Genomic DNA, 22955 nt, shown 5'->3' on the forward strand with positions numbered 1-22955 from the left:
TGTGTGTGCTTTGCTTTCAATGCAGTACACACTCCATACGCTCAATGGCTTATGTTGTTGTTATTTTTTTTTATAGTTGCTCCGTCTCCTTACTTACGCTGAGTTCGGCTGGTTGGTTGACGATCGTCATCAACTTACAAACATTCTTTTGTGTGCGAGTCGTGTAGTATTTAGTTTGGTGTATTATTTCGTTGTTCGGTTGTTGTTTTTCTTTCTCTTTCCCATTCTTGCGTACTGTCTGCGATCCTCTTTTCGCATCGCCGTCGTTGTCGTTCGTTTTAGTTTAGTTGGCGTTTCGTTTCGCTCGCTCGCTCGCTCGCTCATTTGTTCGTTCGTTTGTTCGTACGTACGTTCGTGTGTTGACTCTTTTTTCTCTCTCTCTCTCTCTGCCAACTCTCATGTGTTATATTTTCCTCTAGTTATTGTTGTTCGGTTTTATGTGTTTGCCTTCTTCCATTCATTTACTCTCCTGTGTGTACATGTCGCTTTGCTTTGTACACACCGTTCATACACTGTTTGGTGTGTATACTTTCGGTGTTTCGGCTATACTCCAACTTGCTTCTAAGTGTTCGCTGTAATGCTTTTTGATAAGGAGCGGTTAGTTTACGTTTGAACGTTCTCAATGTGCAACGTGTGGCTTGCGTTGGTCAGCCCGAACAATTACAGAATTTCATATAACCCATTTTCTTAAGCAATTGTACACATCTTCTTTCTGCACTTTTTAACTCAATAAAAATTCATTTTTTTAAAACATTTTTTCATGGTGGAAACATTTTTGAATCAATTTTGTTGAATTTTTTTTGGAATTTCAAATCATCGATTTTTTTTTTTTTTTTTGGTTTTGAGAAATTGAAATCTTGTGTTGTGCAAATTTTATTTGGATTTTTTTTTTTTTTTCATTTTATTTACCAGACGAGAAACTGTTGAAAATTGATCTCCCGAGAAAGATAAAAAGCAACAAATTTTATTTACTGAAGTGGAGTAAATTTTTGTTTTCCAATTGAAATCAAGTGAATTAAAAAAATAAAAACCATAAAATAGTGTTTTGGACATAAAAAAAAATTGGCTGAACTAAAAAATTACGAAAAATTAATTGGTGAAGTTTTATTCGCTAGATAAGAAAATCAACGGACATTTATAAATTTCCAAGTGAAAAGCAATTTGAATGCAATTAAAGCGTAAAATTGTGTAAATTTTTTGTTATCGAACAATTATCGAAAAATTTATTACAAAAGAAAGAAAAAAGAAACAGCGAGCGACAATCGTCTCAAGAAAGAATAGAAAATTGACATTGATTTTTGGCGAGCCGTTTTCTTCATTTTAGTAATTCAATTGAGTTCAAATGAATCAGTTCGACTTAGAGAATAGCGACTGAAGAGCAAAGTTAAAGATAGAAGAAAAAAAACTGTTTGGTGTATTGAGTTTGAAAAATTGTGTTTGACAAATTCGTGAAGGTAAGCTTATTTCCAAGTTTTTCATTTTTCGTAAATGTGTTTGATTTTGTGTACAAATTGTTATGTGTTTTTTTTTTGTTCTGTCTCTGTCGAAAATTACCGACAGCATTTTCCGAGCGTTTTTTTTCCTTCCATTTTCATTGAGTTAAAAATTTGTGAAGTGGTCAATCAAACATGAATAGAATGAAATCTACGAGAAAAAAAAAGTTCTGAAATTAAATACGAGAATGAGAGAGACAGAGGCAAAAAAAGAGTTCGGGTTGTATATTTTTTATGTTGCACAAAAGTTGCCGGTTACAGTGTGTTATTTGTATTCGAAATCTCCTCGCCGTATTGTCTAGAGCGCGTCGCAATTTTTTCCGCGTTGTGTTTTTCCTCGTCGTTTTTTCTTCACTCTCGCCGTTGCTCCCATTGTGTTCCGTTTTGGAAAAATATCTCTGCATTGGGTGCTGGTGGTGTGTTTATTTTGTTTGCCTCATTCCATAAACGGAATGTCGGCTGTTATTCCGAATCCCATCCACTGCCTCTCTCTTTCTCTCTCTCTCTCTCTCTCTCTCTCTCTCTCTCTCTCTCTCTCTCTCTCTCTGCGTGTCTATACATATGTCCTGTGAGTGAAAATGCAGTTTCGGCTATGGTGTTGGCGGGCCGCATCACCAAATTCGCGTGGTTAATCGAATGCCGTATCGAATATCGCTCTCAGCGGCAAAATAAACGGAAAAATTGTATATTCGAAACAGCCACCCCTTGCAGCAGCAGCATAAGCACACAAAACTCGATTCACGAGCGAACACAGAAGTGGATGTACAAATATGCACCTCAGACATAACCGGAACACACTCCGTCGCGCACATTGCTCGCAACATCTCTCTGTGCAGAAGGGAATTTGTCGCGACAAAAATTAAAATTATGAACTCAACTTCTTTTTCTCTGGTGCAACCGAACCAAACACGAAGCGGTCCAACAACGCTTGCGACGGCAATATTTATATCGTCTACAACCGCTCAAACGAATACACAGTTCATGTTCATTTTCAAGATTCGGTACTGTTTCATTGATTTCCGGTTATTGAAAGGTTGCTGTTAATTCACACTGCAATTGAACCCATGACAAAATACTTGCGAAAAATGAGTTGAATTTTTTTTTATCCATCGTCTGTGTACACTGCAGTATATATAGCGGAACATTTGTCTATGTACGCTCCAACCTCATCGCATTATGTGCATGCTCTCTCGCTCTCTCATTTATGCAAGTCGAAAATGACGGTCTGCTGCGAAATTGCAATTAAATTGGTTAATTTTCATATGACATGGGTGAAACACGGTGTTGGTGGTGTTGGTTTTTTTTCTTCTCTTCTCGACTCGGTCGCATGTTTTGTGCTTCCTTTGCAACATCACTAATGTGTTCATACATGCACACAGAGAATCGGTTGCCACATCAATTTTCCGCACACCGGCAACCAAAACGGTAAAACCAATCCACGATAAACGAATTCATCGGCTCGATGCAAACATTTTACATTGGGAAAATTAGATTTTAATGAAATTATTCGATCCGAAAACGAAATTAGTATTTGTATATTACCTCCCGCCCCTTGTCATCGCTGCAAAAAGATTTTTACGTGCACGCACACAACTTGATTTATATTTCGTAGTAAAAAAAAGAAGAGCTATGCACGCACAGCTATTCAGATCGACCGATCTAAAATCGTCATTTCGACGATTCATTTCAACATACGAAATGTTCTCGCACATAAATTTTTACTGCATAAATAAACTGTGTGTTGATGCAAAGCGTCGGAACCTGTCGAATGGCAAAACAATTTACCAAAGAAAATACACGGCATCGCATTTGGTACTCACGACTCCCGGCATTAAACATTAATTGAAATCCAATTGGTTTTTGTCGTTACATTTTACAATCACGTCAAAATTACTGACTCAATACAAAATTCAAGAATTTCGCTTAGCTCAAAACTTAGAATCTATTTTGACAGTGATGCTGGTTGCTGGTTGTCAACACGTGCGATGCGCACATCGAATGGATGTTAACTTTTATTTCCGATTTTAAATAATTGATGCGGTTGTAAATAGATTTTCAGCAGAGATTCACATAGTTGAGTGCGAGTAGTGTTGGTAAATGTGTGTTCGGTGTATTAATTGAAATACTGTTGCTGCTGCTCGGCGACTCATTTGAAATTCATCCTTTTTTTGTGAGCGAGACAAAGAGAGAGAGAGGGAGAGACACTGTAAACTGTAACTCATTACACATACGTGTATACGAGAGCTTGTCATACGATTCACGTATGGCGACAGTCACATTTCAATATAGATTCATCCCGACTCGAACAAGCACTTCGTAAAAGGATCAAATCTCACGAAATGATCAGCGTCAATGAATAATTTTGTGTAAATAATAAAACGATATAACGAATCCGACATGATTCATTTTGCTTGAAACACGAATGAAAGTGTATGTTAAACGTTTTCACCAGATAATTTAAACGGACAAAATGCTTGAAAATGAAACTTTTGCTATTGCACTCTCACACCTCTGTTGCCACATTGAATGGACAACAACAGTGGCACAAAACGGAATAAAACGCAATCAACATTTTCAACGAGCACTTTTTCGGCCGCACAAAAGACAAAGAGTATAATAAATTATTGTGCACAGACTTTTCGGAGTGGCGACAAAATACTTTTGCACATCTTCTTGTTCCCTTTCTCTCCAGTGAGTCCATCTGACGATGACGATGGCGATGCTGATGACGACGACTCAGACCACCATGGCCGAAATTGCCGTATTTTATTCCCGTACACTTGTCGTCTCCAGTGTATTGTTTATGTGCGTGTGCGCCCATTGCCGGAGTACATATATTTCGCCACCATTTTTTGGTGAACGAGAGAGAGAAAGAGAGAGAGAGAGAGAGAGAGAGAGAGTCTTTAATTATTTCACTTACAGTCTTGAATTGTGTGTGAGGATGCGTTTAATTGCTAACCCTTTTCAAAATGTTGGCTTTTTATATCGCAGAGAAGAAGAAGAAGAGGAAAAAAAGAGTGAGCGCAACACACAATGAAATTAATTCCATTCTTACTGTGAAAAGGCAACATTCATTGAAAAAACGAAGATTTCTCGACCAACGCATCTTTTTTTGACACACTCAACAGAAAAAACAACCGAACCTGATCCAATGAATTCTGATTCAAGCAAATACCGAATGAAGAACAACAAAGCTACCCAACCAACTCATTGAATGAAAACAAAATTTACACTGAATCGGTAGAAAAAAAAACTATATTTTTACCATGGTAATCCATAAAAAATTGCAATAAAATTCATCAAAACAATTTGTGTTTATACAATGCAAATTCGGAAGATTGCTTGTGGTAGGTATTACCAACCCAAACTAACGGATGTTGTTGGTTTCCAATGTGCTGAGTTGAAGCAAAAAAAATCGTTTTGTTTTTCTGGTTAGTGCAGAAATCCATTTAAAAATCATGTCCTGCTGCTGAAACACCAAACAAAATTCAAACAGTCAACGAATTTGAATACGAAGAAAAAAAAACAACGGTTGAAGCATTGTGCCGGAAAAAATCGACGGTACATAGTATTTGAATTATTTGTTTTTGCAAACCAATTGCGATTCAAACTCAATTATGGCAACGGCAACAGTAATGATAATTGCTCAAAGAAAGATATCAAGCAAAAGTTTGATACATATTGCCAAGACGCACTTACTTTAAATGACAGTGTGCTGTACTTCGTGTGGGGTATTTGACATTTTCCTTGCTCTCTCTCTCTCTCTCTATCGCTCCCTTTCGTCCTCATCCTCTTTCTCTTCCATTCCTCTTTGTTCACAAGTCCATGTAATTGTACTTTTTTTTCGCGTGTACTACCCAAATACGATTTCGGTGGAAAGAACAACAACAGAAAAATATCATTATTATTGTTCTGTTCACTTCATTTCGGGACGATTTAAAAAGAAACTTCAGCCAAAACTTTTACTATTTTTTCTTCACTCGCATGTTGATTTGTGGTCTCTCTTTCCCTCCTCAACGCGAATTTACTGCTCACGCCAATCACAGAGCCCACCGTCAAATGAATGAAGGCAGAGCTAACACAAAAAAAAAACCACCAAACCGAATAATTTACAAACGGAGCAACAACAGAACAGCGAAAAAAAAGCACTGGAAGAGGGCTTAAAATGATATTAAAATATCAAATAACGCAATTCGTGAATTTATTAACCGTCGCTAATTGTATATAAAAATGCATTAAGTGTAGAGGATAGAGAGAGAGAAAGCAAATAATTCCCGACATTGTTTTGTTCGATTTAATACTTCAGCTCGTTGGTGGTTTTTTTTCGGTTTGGTTCGTGAATTTGTCCCATCGGTTTTGTGCTCTGTGTGTGTAGTATTGGATTTCAAAAGTATTTTTACGTTTTTTTCTTTGGGTATTTATGCATTTACTGTGTGTTATTGTCGTGTGTTTTTCCTCTGATTGTCGACGGCAGCTAGCAGTGGCGGTGAACCAGATAAAAACTTGTACAGCGAAACGGAAAGAAAAGCAAAGCACTCAGAATATGGCAAAATATATACAATTGTTCTGCGCATTGCATTTCATGAGCCGAACAGTAGTCGGAGTTGTTAGTACGAAAAGTCCATAAAATTTAGTCATTTCATATTTTTCCCGGAATAAATCCTGTAAAATATTACCCTTGGATGGTACAATACACACGCTCTCTCTCTGCGCATAATGTCGAAGAAATGTTGAATAAAAATTTATTTGGCGAAAGAAAAAAACAGCAGCAGCAGCGGCAGCAGCAACGAAATAGTGAACGACAAATGAAAAATGAACAAAATAAATAAATAAAGAGTGAAATAAGGCGCTACGAATGGGATTTAATGTGCGATAGTTCCGCGCACATAATTTCAAAACACGCACATTTACTTGTTTGCTTCTAACGATCAACAGAAATGGCATAATTTTCATGTTTGAATTGCCTTTTGCGCGCGTTCTTTTTCTCTATCCCCCTCTTGCCCATTCTCGCCCATTGCCATTTGCATAGAATCGAAGCAAATAATTATTCATGCTTTCATTTCGTTTCAATTACCGCCAATTTCGATTGTTCTAACTGTGTACAAAACATGCAATTCCATGAACATGTCTGTCGTCACTCTGATTCTCTCTCTCTCGCCGACCGCGCACGGTCTAAGTGGCAGGTCGCGCTCTAAACAAAACAACACACAATCGACAACTGTAATTACTGTAAAACATATTTCAATTGGCTTCTCTGTTTTTTTTTTCACAAAACGAAAAGTAAAGGAAAAAACACCGACATCATTTTCCAACAAGAGAGTATATTTTTCGGGCTGAGGTTCGTGTTCGTCCATTTTCAAATAGATTGTTATTTTGTCGACAAATTACACTTTGCATTGCATTACTTAACCTGACAAAATGATCATTAAATTTGCTTTAATGGGATCTTCTTCCATTAAAACACTTAGTCCAGTTCTCTTTCTCTCTGTCTTGTGATGGCTTTGTCTCTCTTGCGATGTCCGGTGTGCGCATTGCCGCCGCGGACATTAAGAAATAAAATCGTGTACTTAAGCATTAAGTGGCTTCAAACTCAATATGTTTTCGAATAAAAATGCCTGGAAATGATTATTTTCTCTTCATCCCATCTCTCCTTGTCTTTACATTCAAATTGAATGCCATTTTTGCCCGGTGTGTGTGTGTGTGTCTTAAGATGCGCACTTTTTTCTGCGTCAACATGTTTGATTGAATTTTTTTTCATAAATAAATAAATTTCTTGTTGCCTCGAGTAATTGTTTTTAAGCATCTGAAATAACCCATTTGGTGGCTTGACTTTGCATGCGAGTCAATTGAGAAAACGCTACCAATAGCCGGTCGATTAGTGAAGTGATCATTAATCGGCCTATAACAAGCCAAAACACCAACTGTCCGAGACGTACACAACCCAATTGCCACAGTTCACTGAGTACGTGATATGATTATGGTGGTCATTACGAAAAAGGATTTTTTGTTTCTGTTTGGCTTCTTCTTTTCATTCAATTCGGTTTGGTGCTGTGTTCATCGAATTAAAAACAATTTCATTAAAGAAAAACAGTTCAATTATTTCGGATGGAGTTTTTCACCACGGGCACACACAGCGGTGATCGGCAATCTATTTAACACTATTTTCATTCCGAATCGACGGTGAAAATGGACGCAATCAATCAACTGGTCGCCGACTTGCACACACGCAATTCACAGGCCACATGGCAGTAAGAAAATTTTAAATAGCTATTTTGTGTACGTAAATCAATTTATCCCGTTTGACTCTCTATTGCTATCTGTCGGTTCATTTGTTTCTCCTTCGTGTGCACTTAGTAATTTTACGCATCTTCATTTCGAAAAGAAAACACGTAAGCGTAAGAATCAATCGTATGTCGAAAAAGAAAAACAAATTTTTTTCGTTGAACCGTAATGGAGATCACACCGAGAGAATCCAAATGGTTCATCAACAATGTAATGTTTATTTTCAGTACACTAGCTAGTTGTAGCTCTATTTTCATTGTCTGGATTCATTTTTCTAGCTCTCCCTCCTAGTTATTTTGCGGCCATCATTTCGACAAAAACGGCTGTGCTCTAAGTGCTGGCGTTCGTTTCATTTGCTTCGTTCATCTGATGAACACCACGTCCGATGATGATTTAATTGCGCGTACGATTGAGCGAGTGAGACTATATTGAATGAAGAAATTCTCACTCGCATCACATTCCGTTGGCCGCACTGAAATGACTTTTGCTTTGAAAATGGGATTTTTTTTCAACTTCTGTTTGTGATTTTTCATGGGCGGTTGTTGTTTTCTTTCGGGATATGCCATTAGAGACGTTTATTCAAACGGAAAGAAAAAAAATTAATGTGCACCGTACCGAGCACAATTTCTCAAGTACGTGATGTGTATGTATGTGAAATATTATCGAACTCCACAGCCATTTTTAGGCTGTAAACAGAGAGAGAGAGAGACTGAGAGTAACTTTTATTGGAAAAAACACACGCAAAAATAACAGATTTATTCTTTTCCTCCTTCAAGTCAGAGTGAGAGAGAGCGCGAGCCTATGCGAGAAATTAATCCGAGTAGTCAAAAGGCAAAGAGCGAGCATTTCAATAATAAATTACCCTTGGTATTACTCGCGCTGTACTTGTAATTTATCGCGATGTGCTCGCACACTCACCGCAGTACATATATAGCACCACGTATCCTCAAAATAGAAATTGAAAAGAAAATAAAGCAACGAGCAAATCAACAAACTATGCGTGTCTGTTATTATACTCCATGTGATTATTATTACTGTGTTGCTATTGCACAAGTTGTTTTTCAATTTTCGCTCTTGTTATCCACGTAAATCATTTATGAATGCGCGCAGCAGCGTGAGACGCGAGCCCAATCGATATGTGTTTGTGTGTGAAGATAAAGTAAACACAACGCCAAGTTCGCAATTTAATTGAACTCTGGCGCGAAATATCAATTTTAAATTATCACAATGCAATTTTACACCGATATAAATGTGCAATTGTTCGGTTGCAAATGTTATTCCCATTGCTTCGTTGCAAATGCACAAGTCTAATTAATTAGTCGAAGAGATTTTGGTCAATTAAATTGTCGGATACAATATTTTCAGCGTTCGATCTGGTTGGTTGTTGGTTGGTATTTTTTTAATCGGTTTGTATATTTCAATTAAGTCTTATTAAATTAAAATTTGCATGTTGTTCTCGCCGTTTTGTGTATCGTAAATGAGTGCCTTGCCATGTTGACTGCTCGCACGCCGATACATGAAAAACTGTGTTTCAATCAACGGTCAATTTTCCGACAACAAAATAACAACAACTACCCGATTTTATCATTTTTTTTCGTTTCATTTCATTTTTGTTGCAAACCAAACATGGGAGTGGGACAGTGCACCGAGAAGAGAGAAAAAAACACGGCATATATCGCCGATTACAGGCAACAATCAATTAAAAATTCGAATTGAGCGATAATTTTTATTGTTACGTATGTGATAACGTGCTCATATTTCCATAAACGGCCTATGTTTTTCAGTTGGATTCGAGAGAGAGAGAGAGAGAGAGAGAGAGAAAGAGAGAGAGAGAGAGAAAAAAGGCCGAAAAAAATTCGTTGCATGTCATAATTGGTATTAATATGCAATGAAACATTGAAATATGTTCAACGAGAGAATGTGTTTTGCTTGAATCTCTCCCCTCCTCAAGAGGAATGTGTTTATTTCAATTTTCCCTTTATTAACGACCCGTTTAGCTCTTCATTCCTTGGTGTTTTCTTGTATATATGGCTATGGCTTAAGTGGTTCCTATTCCCATAAACGAGCCATAAGTATATTATTTTTATTGGCGTCGACAAGTTTTCGTAAGAAAATCCGCAATTATTGTAAACGCTGCCTTGACACTAGGAAAACGGTTCTCTCTCTCCCTCCCTCTCTCCCTCCCTCTCTCCCTCTCCCTCTCTCCCTCTCACACATAGTGAAGCCCTGTAATTCCATACAGCATATACACCGAACAGACAGACACACGCATATACAATAAATCCAGCAATCATTTCATTACAACATTTTTATTATCATCGCATCCTCCTCTCACCGGCCATATCAACCAAAGCCATTGTCAACTCGGTGACACACGCTCTCGTGCGATAGCCAAAGACCAAAACGCACAGCACATCCAATACACACACACATACGCACACATACACTCTATCTCACTCCACTCCTGGCTGTGTGGCTCGGCCACACACAAATGAATTGCAAACATGAAAACATGATGAAAATTGGACATAAAAATGAAATAAAAACACATATTATGCGTAGCTATAAGTACTGTCGAGTACATATTTTTCCCCATCCGAAAAATTTTTCACTCTCAGTTTCATTTTTATATTGTACAAAATACCCTATTATTTACTAGTCATTTCCTTTATGGTACGGTTCTTCATCCTCCACCGGAATGATACTTATTCAGCAACAACCCCGTCATTTCGATGATATTTCCAATAAAAATTGTTTGACCAAATGCCTCACTCTCTCTCTCTCTCTCTGCCCGAAACGGAAAAACTCGATGAGCACTCACTTTGGAGAGAAACCGGGACGAAAGAAAAGAAGAAATACATGACACAATCGATTTCTTCTTTAGCGCGGAGGAGCTATCTGCCTGTGTCTCCACGTCGCCTACTCTCACTACACACATATTGTTATTCGCTTGGTCAATTCCAACCTTTTCTATAAAATCATAAATAAATCTTTTTCGTTTTCTTTTTTTCTTTTCTCTTTTTTTGTACTTCGTTTCATTTGTATTATTCGGATTCGTCTCCCTTTTTGCTGCCAAGTTTATGTAAGAGTGTAAGAAGAGTCTTGGACGAAAAAGAAGAATATCAATGGTGTTGGTGGTGGTGGTTGATGTCGGTCGATACATCGTTTGAAGAGAGATGGCAAAGAAATTATGCTCACTCTAACTCTCTGTATGTGTATGACGGGGCGTTCAATGCGCAAAAATATCATATCTATCCAAGAATAATACGTGCCGATTCTTCATACGAATGCTATAGTCCGATGTACACACATATTTTGTTATGTGTGTATGTATATCTCGTATAATAATGAAGAGAGCGAAGAAATCGAGTAAAGAATAGCGAAAATGAAGGAAAAAAAAATAAGGGTCAGAATACGGTTGTTATCATAATGTTGATACTACATCATATGCATGAATATCAAACACTTTTCAACAACATAAAATATAATTCGTTTCCTTTCTTATTTCGCCTCGTGTACACAGACCGAAAATGGCATTTTTTTTCTCTTCAATTCCTTTTGCTTTTGCCAAATGTTATCATGTATTTCCTTTTTTAGTTTCCTTTTTTTCGCCTGCTCTCTCTCTCTCTCTCTCTCTCTCTCTTTCACTCAAAAGGATATACTTCGTTATGATAGACGGACGCTATCAAGCCCGAGTGAAGTATGTAAAAAGAAAAACTTTCTATTAAAATTATGCGTTTCACTGCCTGTCATTGCTGCTTCTTTTCTTCCTTTCTCTCGTTGTTGTTGCTGTCGTCGTCGTTCGAATGAAAGTAACAAAGAGAGAGAAAAAAAATCTTTTATTGCTTTGGATTCGCCTTTTTTTCTCTCTCTCCCAGATAGCTCATACAGCCGTTCAAGTAGATCGCTTTTCATATATGATGAATTATTTTGACATAATTTACATCATAAAGCACATAGACAATATTTCTTTGCGGATACTCATCAATTCGGTTGCTACATGCACGGTTTCGTTTCGCCGATCGATGTGAATTTCAACTGAATGAACAGGCTAACGAAAATGAAAGAACGGTCCACATATATGTGGCAAAGAGAAAAAATATCCTTCGTCTTTGAATTTTGACCATTTTTCATTGCATTTGTCGTCACGCCAAAGACGTTTGGAAAATATTGGCAAGAGATGACAGAATCTATAAGCACTTCGTTGACACGATGACCCGAGCATTTCACTCAAATTCCATATACATGCTCACGCATTCGCATTTGACAGAAACGATAATTACTCTCGAATTGTTGGAATTTCGGTTCAAAAGAACAGAACAAATGGTTATAAATGACACTTTTAGCATAAACACCGCCAACTGTGTGCCACACTGAATGTCGTCAAAATTCCGTTTTTCCGTTATATGCGAAAAAAGTAATTGTGCCGCCTGTTGTGTGTTTGCTGCTCATTTTGTCAGTCAATTGGGAATGTGACCGACCAAATGAGCAGAACGAATGCAAGCCACATGTGCAAAAAAAAATGCACAACACTCTCGACCCGCACTTTCGTATTCAAACTGTGCAAGTGATTCTAAGAACTCATATCCTTCGCTTTCGTCTTTTTTACCGTTCTCATTTGAGCCCAGAAATCTATATAGTTTTTTTCAGAGGCTCACAAACATATTTAGTTTCCGTTCATAAGAAAGAAAGAAAAAATCATTAATTTCAACAAATAACGACCGAAACAAACTCATTCTACTCTGCGCAATCGTTTCGAGCGAGTAAAATACAATTGACACAATCAAAATTGATAAATAGTAATTTGGAATAATCGTAACGAAATGGAGTGATTGCCACACAATGGGCAAAACAATGAAAATAATGTATGTGAATTGTTGGCGAGCTGGTCTGTTCGCGTTGTTTTGTTCTTGCGACGAACGTATGCTCATAATATTGTACTGTAAATTATTATTGTATAAACTAATATTGAATATATAAACAGTAAAATGAACTGAATAATTGATAAACAAAACGAGATGAGATCTGAAGATCACAAGGAATCAAATAAGCGCGCCAAAATTTAGCGTGGTGATCATGACGCCGATCATAAAATGTTCTTTCAAGGTTAACTAATTTAAAATAACATACTGTTGTGTCGGCTGCACAAATCGTACCGAGCTCCAATTCGTTTTTCCATTCATTTCGTCAAAGCCAAAAAGAATAGAAATGGTTCTCACGAACATACCGAAAAATACCAGGAATGAGTCTGTAAAAATTCGCCAAACAAAAAAACAACGAATACGAATTCGAGACGAAAAGAAAATATAAAATGAAATTTATGTCTTTTATCGAATGGTTTTCGGTCGACGGAAACCGATTCATCGCGAATGTAATGTTATTCATCGGACAATATAAGTGACTTCTATTTATTTATGTTGACCATCCGATACCCGCTCGTCTCGCGCCCATCGAAAAACACTGTGGCTAAGAACACATAGAGAATATTCAAAAATTGATTGTCACATATCGAATTGGAGACTGTACCAAAAGCATGCATGCCAATTTAATGAGTGTCTGTCTCCAGATATAGAAAATGTATCAGTCATTGTTTGCATTCGATGAACGAATGGGCAGCGCTAAAGTAAGAAAACTATAAAAGCGATAATTGCGAATTGTTTGTAATTGAAAATAATTTAATTTGGTAATAAATGGGAATTGATGCCAGAGCGCCCATCCACCACATTGCAAGTACAATGATTCATTGCCATCATCAAAGTGATAATATATATATCGGGCTGTTGTGTTTGCCGTTTTGGCTGTGTGTGACGTCAGTTGGCATCGTCAAACACATGACGCTCATGAATCTCGTGACAATTAACGTCTCTGTGACAATCGATTAATTGCCGAAGTATGTTCAAATATATAGAAATTCGGTACTCTCGCAATGTCTTCCATGATCGATAGATATTTATTTGGTCAAAAAAAATTTTAGTCATTGCCCCATTCCATTTATTATTTGCTGCCATTTGTGACCGCAAACCAAAAAGGATCTCAAAGTGAATTGCATAAAATATTTCGGTGGAAAAATGACCAAAAATCAATTTAAACATAACGAGAATGGTTTCAATTGTTTTGGAATATGCCACTTGCACACTTCGAGCGCAATATCAGGCTAATGTGGTTTGGTGCCACCAAAAACATACACCAAACTGCATGTTACTGTGGAACATGCCTGCGGCAGAGATTAGTGTTTGTTTATTATGTATGTGATGAATGGATCGTGCATATCAAGGAAAAGAAACTCCATTTGTGCGAAAATGCAGAGAAAAAAAAAACAAATATAACTCGGGCGCCAATTTGGTGTGCAGATAAAATTCAAAAAGCATAATTACAGTTCACGGTCAAATAAAATAAAACCGATTAACTTGCAATAAGCAAACTGAAGAGAGAGAGAGAATGATTCCAAATGAGATTTGCATCAAAATTTCCGTCCGAATGATGAAAATTACACCGATCGCTATTTGGTTCATGTGCGAGAACCTTCCAAGAATTACCGAATCGAATGCAAGCATTGGTTTGCAGCTCTAAAACTAGGTAGAAAAGTGGCACACACACAGTAAGAGAGCCAACCAATACTTCACTTCATTGCGTCGAATCTCTTTCAAATGATCTTTTTCTCGCTCATTGTAATTTGCACCTTCAACATGCGTTCACATGATAATAAATTGTACTTCAACTTCTTTGTTTGGATACTCTATTTTGTGATATTTCCCATCTTCGCTGTCTTTTTGCCTGCTATACCTCCTACTCGCTCCCAAATGCATCCCACGGCAGCAACAACAACAAAAACAACAATTCTCAATTCTTTTCAACTCTCCTTTTCACATGCCACTCGAACCGCCGAGCATGGTGGATAGAGTGAGACCAGACTGAATCGAACAATGTCGACGGGAATGAAAAGGCAACAGCACACAAAGAGACAGAGAGCAAAATAGAAATTTGCCGACCGAATGAAATATTTTGGCTTATAAAAGGACTCTTGGTTTCTTCTCCTTTTTTTCATTAGTGAATGCTAAGAAAAGAGGTAGCAACAGCAGCAGTAAAAGACCAAGAGAAAAAAAAACTACAATACATTATGAGAGATCCTTAATCATTTATCATCAGCGTTGCATTGCACATTTTTTTCTGCGTTATCTTTCTCATTTCTTTTTTCTCTGATTGTTTCGTTCATTTGCAAGATGCGAATCGAAATGGGGCGGTGCTGCATCTTTAAGCAAAGACAGCACACAAGTACGAATAATGTGTGTGCGCACAATGCGTCAAATAAAGACGATTTATTTTTCGGCGATGTTCATTGCACAGCACTGAAACTGTGGTACAATTTAATCGAAGTAAATTACCAAAAGCAAACGATACATTAAAACAGGTATAAAAGTGAGCTTAACTCAAGCAAATCGGGCAAACGAAGCCAGAAGATATCGATATATCGGACGAATGATGTATTTTTATTCGAAACAAAAGTCAAACTTCACCCACAACCGATTCACATTTATTTTTATTGTTCTTGAGAGAAGATTTTGGCGTTTTTTTTTTCTGGCGAAATCATTCGCAAATCTCTCTTTTTGTTCGCTGTTGTTGTGACACACTTAACCAAAAAGGATCAACGCAAAGTGAAGCACAAAAAAAATCAAAGTAAATTTGATAAAAATGGAAAACAACCGCAGTCAACGACGAAAGAAAAAAACAGTCAATTCACAATGCCACACAGATACCCATTAAACGCTTATTTTCGGGTAGACCTTATCGATATGCCGAAGAAACGACGACCGAAACACCAAATCCAAACTATTTGAACATTTTCACATACCATTATCGTCATTATTACTTATTGTTATTGCTGTTGGTGTGCTGTTTTTTTGCTGCTGCTGCTGCTGCTGCTACTCGTTAATGGTGTGCCTTACGCACTTGTACACTTGAAATCGAAATGTGCCATAAAAATTGTCGGGCAACACAGCGACACAAGCTGGGAAGTTGTCAAGTAACCGAATAACAAGAATAAAACAGTTGGCATTGATGTGCGTGCGCGCGAGACACGATATACACACAAAGACAAAATAAAAATATATAAATCTTCAATTTTCAACTACGTTAAGATGCTTGAGCTTCCTTGGATACTTGGAATTTGCTCGCGTTTTATTGCATTTATTGAGATTCTGAAGAAGAAGAAAATTTTTAGTCGCTGGTGACACACAAAAATTGAGCATTGAAATGGCTCTTGATCAAGAAAAACTATGCCAATCCAAAGAAAATAACAAACGAACACAAAAAAAACACATGAAGAATAAGAAAAGGAGAGAGAGAGAAAAAAACGCGGGCAAACGATGAAATAAAGTCGATGAAGTATCGGTTTTTGGGCAAACAAATTCATAATCACATCACATGAATCAGGAATATACTTGCCAACCGCGCGCCATTGTCGTACATCAGACGGAATAATGAATGAAGAAAGGGAGCAAAAAGCGTAACAGAAACTTTTTCGAGTTGTGCGTTGTTTTTGTTTGCTCTGCTCTTCGCTCGTTTTTTTTTCTTCTCTCTTCATTCTGATGATTTTTTCAGTTTTTTTTTGTCTCTCGTCTTATTCCTTGTGTTTTCTCTCGCTCAATGTTCGCCGATTTTATGACGTTAACTGCCAAAAAATAAGACCATATCAAACAGACGCCGCTTCGCGAGCGAGAGCTATGTAATTATTATTTTTCCACTTTTATTTCAGTTTCAAATAGCAAGTGTATTCGAAAAATATGAAATGGCACTGGCAAACCGACACAAATCGGCTAGATGATTTGGCATTTGTGGACTCGGGTGTCGGAAAGAGAAGGAACAAGTGTAAATGATCCAGCGGTAGAGAGAGAAGAAGGCATACAGCGACGTAAAAAAGACGCGAATTTCCAAGCTTCGCTGTACTTAGAGCATTATGATTTTTTTTTCGTCGTTCGCCATTGCGTATTCGTTTTGTGGGTCTTTGCTTTGTCTTTGCTTAATATGCCTATTTATTGTTTTCTTTTGCACGCTCTCACACATAAAGCATTCGACTCAGTGAACTAAATGGGCAAAACGCAAGGCACAGAACCAAGAAACGAACAAGAAGAATTATTATTATTTGTGTGTGAATCTTTGAAATGGCAAACTTTTAATATTGTGTTGAAATATTCTCTCCACACACTGTGTTTTCGTTCCTAGACCAAAAGCACCAATAATCGGCATCGTCATATTTTGTATCTTATAAGCATTATCCTGCCCATAATTATTTGCGTCTATCGTCCTCTCATTACTCTCCACGCTGGAGCGCGCTCACGCACACACGCACACACACACTTTCGGCCCATCGAATTTCTTCAGTGTTGGCGGTTGTTATTGTTATTGTTCTTCTTCGCCTTCTTCCATTTTCAGTTAGCCGGCTTTGTGGCGCACATTGTGTCATGATCTATTTTACTTTTGCTCATTTACTTGCTCACCCTCAACACTCTGTGCTCTCAATCGTTCATTCGGCGAAGCGTCCGTTCTTTCGAGAGAGTTTAAATCATTTCGGAAATATATTTAATATAATTTATGTTAAAATTTTATTGTGGAAAATCGCTGCTAAACTACCCATTAAATATGATACTTTTGCTCCGCATTTTGAGCACATTTCATCCTATCGTCCGATGTTCTATTCTCTCGTTCTCTCTCGCGCGCCAGCATCACATCCATTTATGTGTACGCGTGGAGTGCACTTCTTTTCTCTCAACTCCGGAAATAATAATTAGATCCTTTCTTATGGAAAACAGAGAGCAATCTTTGTGTTATTGCTCCTTTTCTTCACTTGTGTGTGTGTGTGTGTGTGTGTGTGTGTGTTTATGTGAGCGAAAGAAAGAATCTAAGCGCCTAGACAGAGGCACGTCCAACTTTTCAGCATTAAACCCGAAGATTGTAGTACCCAAAGATTATCCGTTGGTTGAGTTTATATTAATTTCATTGTTCCAAATGTTTCAATGCCTCATGTTTTCCCGTAATAATTAAAATTATTATTACATGGCCGAATCAAAAGACTGGTGAAACTAGCGAAAAAAAACGGCACATCATTTTTTTTCGTCTCTCTTTGGTGCGGAGCAAATGCAATAAAATACGATGAAAAGACAGAAAACGCATTTATGATTTTTTCGAACAGATTAAACCGTACTTCTGTGTCTAATTTTGGGAACCCGCAAAATAGGCGGCCACACATAAATGTCTGTACAACATGGGATGCTTTTATTCACACATATGGTCCAACTCACTCGTTTGCGCTCACTCTTCCACTCGGCATCGTAATTATATCTAAGAATGTTTAATAAAAATTAAAAACAAAGAATAATTTGGTGCTGTTAAAAGTAGAAAAGGAAACCGGAGCGCGCACAAAGTACTCGCGCCTATTCATTCACCAAAGTCATGCGAACAATAATAACAATAAAAAAAATTGTTCGTATTTTTTTTCCTGGGCACAACCAAAAGCGCGCTATAATTCATTTTACCAAAAATAATAACGTGAGTCTTTTTTCACTCACTCTCTCAACATTTTGCGCGGGCCTTTTGTGTTCAGGCCGAAACCGAATTTTTTTTCTGTTGTTCCTCTGTCATACATGAGCCAGTATTCTATTTATTTTTTTAATTAAAACGGAAATAGTCAGTACTTAGCATAATTTATAGCGCATTAGAATTTATTATCAAATTTATCGCTTGTACTTCTTTTTTCCACTATAATTTTTGTTGTTCTTTTTTTGTTTTTAAAACACAAATAAAAAAAAATGTTTGAAATTAAAACGTGTGGAATTTCGTTTTTGTCTCCACGTTTTTTTGTTCTGGGTTACGTGCACTCTTTATTATCGTATATTGAAGCACATCTAGCGCTATTTGAACAACAACAACAACAAAAAGAATCGTGTAAATGTTTGAGTCATTAATAAATGTTTTAAGCCATGCACTTATTTTTACTTCTTCATTTTTGATGTGAGTGCGTGTATGTGTTTGGGGAACGGGAGATAGAGAGACACAAATATCAAATGTGTTCCCGGTGTCTTTTAATACAAGCGTACTAATTTTATTATTTCTCCCATTATTTTTGAGCCGAAGCAAATGAATTGCCTAAAATTTGGAATTACGGTACGATCGAGGTAAAACGGCTGTCGATTCCTCACACATGATACTGCATCAACGACACACAATCCTCCTACATGTTAAAAATCTTCAAACGCAATTTCAATGAAATAAAAATATCTACATAAAATGCGTCGTTTTGTTTAGTGCTTCCCGAATATATTCGGTGTTTTGGGATGAGTTGCTCTGCGCGACCAAAATCGTTTCATCCAATTTATCTCACACACATTTGCTTTTAATAGCTTATGATTTATTCGATCGGGAGAACGATGAAATAAAACAGAACACGAACGGTTTAAAAGGGAAAATGAAATTACGAACGAAAAAACGAACTATTTTCGTGTGTAATGTGAGAATGTGAGATTACCACCGCACGTCACTTTAGCATTCATCACTTTGTTTCGGAGCATTATTGCGGTTCGTCTCTCTCTCTCTCTCTCTCTCTCTCTCGCTCGCTCGCTCGGATTTCTTATAGCCGTTTTTGATTTGTTCGGCCGCATTGAATTGTTGGTGTTTAATGAGAGCAATCAAGACATAAAAAAAATCAATACGACAACACTCTCCTATTGCTTTATTTAATTTGATGCTTCGGTTTATTATCCGTTGTAATTGATACGCCCCAGAGCACCCTTATTCAATTTTCACTCACACACTGGTCGGTCCGAGATGAGTGTCGTGAAGAAATACCACGACAGAGAAAATTGCTGTGTATTGGTTTGTCATTCTAATTACATTTTCACTTGACATTTAGCATTGTTGGCCCACTAATTGTATTGTCGGTGGATCGCCAAATGAAGCTAATGCACAATGCTCATCGACCGCATCGCGCATCACATGTTAACATCAAGCAAAGAGACAGAAAAAAACACCTAAGACAGGAAAAATAAATAAAAACAATGAAATAAAGAATAAGACAAGCGAAAAGCGATACACAAAAAAAAAACACCGAATCGCAAATTATACACACACGGACATGTGCGTACATATTCGGTCGCCTTAAATGTACATAAAAGTTTAATTCGTATTAACCGAATTAAAGTGCCAGTATCTAAATAGCCGAATGAATGAATGACCAAACTGACGAAACAAAAAAATAGACAAAAAGTCAATTAACAAAAGTGAGCGTATGAATTGAGATGGGTGTATGGATTACACACACAGATCTCTGGTAAATGGTGGAACGAACAGTTAAACACAACAAAAGCCAGCCAAATTATAGTGAGTAATGTACGCGCTGTGTATTACATACTGCCATGCACTCGCGCTAGCGAAAGACATACATCTCAACACACACTCCGGAATCCAATTTCCAAGCCATGGGTGTAAGTTTATGTGTGTGTGTATAAAAATTAAATTACATCCATTTAACGTGTAACGAATATAACAATCGTGATTAAACCATTAATACCTGTCCAAGGTGTACAGTGGATTTCTCGGTGTCGCGCAGTATGAGCGAGTTGTCAGCATTTATAGCCACGATTAGATCTTCACTTTGTCCCACTCTCTCTGTCTCTCTCTTGCTCTCGCTTTATCCATCTTACACATTTTTTATGGCCACCTCGTATTCGTACCATTAAAACGAGCTATTTTCCTTTAAATTCGAAGTGAAATGAAATTGAATCGACATTTTATCGCCATGCACTCTCAAATTGAATCAAATGGAAACGATTTGGTGTGGGCAAACCAAGACGTAGCAAACAAAACCAACACACACGAAAAAAGTGACCCCATATTTTCCTTTCCGTTGCTCAAACTACTCGAAAAGACAAAATAAATAATGGAAAAAGCAGCATGTTAAAATGTGCGCGTACCGAAATTCTAATTGCGAATACTTGTAACCGTGCGCCAAAAACAAAAAAACAACAACAACAGAACATGTCGACTACGACGACGACTACGACAACGATGAACAATCAATGGTGTGAAAAACGACACGAAAAAAAGCAGCGAGAAAGAAAGAGAATAATCCACACCGGCTCTGACTAATTATTTTAATTAAAAACAGTACCGAGACCAATGACTTTTTAGCACTACTGCTCTTCATTGTGAAATGGAATGTGTCGAAAATCGATAGGAGGTTCGAAAGAAGAAAAATAATGCATGTTGTAAAAAGCGAAAAAAAAAATTGCATTCGAAATTACTTCCTCGCCGTAAAACTTTACAGATTTATATCTTGAACGGCATATATACAGTTTCTGGTAGAAATATAGTGTGTCAGCTGAACACATTTACATTTCCATTTAATTGACCAAATCCATTGGTTTTCTCCTCTCTCGCGCGCAATTTTTTCCCGTCATTGTATTTCGTTTTTACTTTGTACTCAATTGTGTACTGGTTAATTTTTGTTTTATTTCACCGAATGATGTCATTCGCCCAAGCCCATGCTGTTGCGACAAATTGTTCGTTCGTTCGTAATGAATTCTAACGCAAATGATATACATAAGAAAGCAGTAAAACCACCACCGCAATTAGAATAGCGAAAAATAATTGCGATTCGTATGTGCGAGGAGTAAATTTTGATGGCATAACTATTTCGTTGTAGTTTGGCTCCTCGCTTCAAATCGTATGTATGTTTCATTCGAATTCCATTACTCAAAATTGATTAGGATCAGCTTATGACAAACAGTTGCGCTTTGGAATCGACACAAATACAGCTAAAACATCTGCTCTCTTTCCGATGTTTGTTTGCCTTGCAGTCGGGTCGAATTGAATGTCGGCTGTAATATATATTAATTAAATCATCTTCGGCAATTGAGTGTTTTCACTTTCGAATTCGAAATCCATTGACCAGAAAAAAGATGATAATTAGATGAACGGTTTTTAGGCAGACGGGCGCAGTAGCAACCAAATGAAATGAAACCGAAAAAAAAACTTCGCATAACCCTACTCACAATGAATCGATATGTAAATCAAACAAATTATGCACTTTGTTCGCGTTCAGTGGAAAAGAACTGCACAAGACAGAGCAGCATATGGCTCAAATTTCGATTTCATTGATGACAATTAGCCCTCGAAACCAGCACCATTTTACAATTGGAATTTTTCGTCGAATTTTTTTTTTTCGCTTTCGGTCGACAAGCAATTTATTATTGCTCTTGGTACGTCTGAACGTAATTGAAGCCAATATTCTTATATTGTCGCTTGTCTGCTTGTGTTGTACACCAACAACAATCAAGTGAAGACAATAAATATTCTAATGAATTGAGTTAACATTCATTACACACATTTGATAAAGCAGAACAGAAACAGAATTTTTTTTTAGCGATTTCGACTCACTCTGCATGACCTTGATTTCGTACAATTGTTGCTCATTGCGCTTTTTTTCCCTCTGTTTTCTGGCTTTGTTCTTGGTCAGTGAATATACAATTAAACGTCGCAATTCGAAATTGCCGCATTGTTGCTTCATCGGAATCCATCGTTGTTGTCATCGACGACAACGACGACGACGACGACGCGGGCAATTGCTGTCGCTTGCTCAAACATTCGCTCCGGCATAAATGACAATCAAATCACAGACAGACCGACTGGACTGCCACTTCAATCGATGAACTAAGATTTATATCCGAAAAATACCTTTTCAGAATATCAATTACCGACAACAACAACGAAAATAAATCCATCATATCTTTTTTGTTCATTCCAGTCGATCGCATTTTCTATGCTCTCTAAACCAAGTTTATTTTTGGCCATTTTTTTTTCTCTGCTGTCGTTTATTGTTGTATGTCGGCTCGAAATTTTTCGCGTTCAAGAATTTATTTCATTGAGCCACTGATGGAACAAATATATTCATAAATACGTGCATCAAATGAACAAAAACCAATCGCGCTTGTGAACTTCTGTCGTTGTGATGCATTCATAATTAGATTCCAAATTAAAAACCATACAAGACATTTATTAAATATCCGCTTGTTTTGTCTGCACAAAATGAAATGCTAGATTTGCATTTTGATCTAAAAAAAAAGCACAGCCGATGTCATGTTCTTGTTGATGAAGCAATCATAAGTTATTTGTCGAAATTAAGAGCAACTA

General features: G+C 37.2%; 1 protein-coding gene across 5 annotated transcripts in view; it reads left to right on the forward strand.

The window, feature by feature from the left end:
• Window positions 1–585: 585 nt before the first annotated feature.
• The window catches only part of LOC129566960 (protein abrupt), a 60416-nt gene continuing 38046 nt past the window's right edge, over window positions 586–22955 (forward strand). For 3 of the 5 annotated variants that reach the window (XM_055443377.1, XM_055443382.1, XM_055443389.1), the window contains exons 1-2: window positions 586–697; window positions 913–1454. The gene's annotated coding sequence lies outside the window, so the exon portion shown is untranslated. The remainder of the gene's footprint in view (window positions 698–912; window positions 1455–22955) is intronic. The other 2 variants (XM_055443386.1, XM_055443378.1) reach the window with 2 other exon arrangements.

This window comes from Sitodiplosis mosellana, unplaced genomic scaffold (genome assembly GCF_009176505.1).
Source record: "Sitodiplosis mosellana isolate CC-2019 unplaced genomic scaffold, AAFC_SMos_1.0 Smas_scaffold_5, whole genome shotgun sequence".
NCBI lineage: Eukaryota > Metazoa > Arthropoda > Insecta > Diptera > Cecidomyiidae > Sitodiplosis > Sitodiplosis mosellana.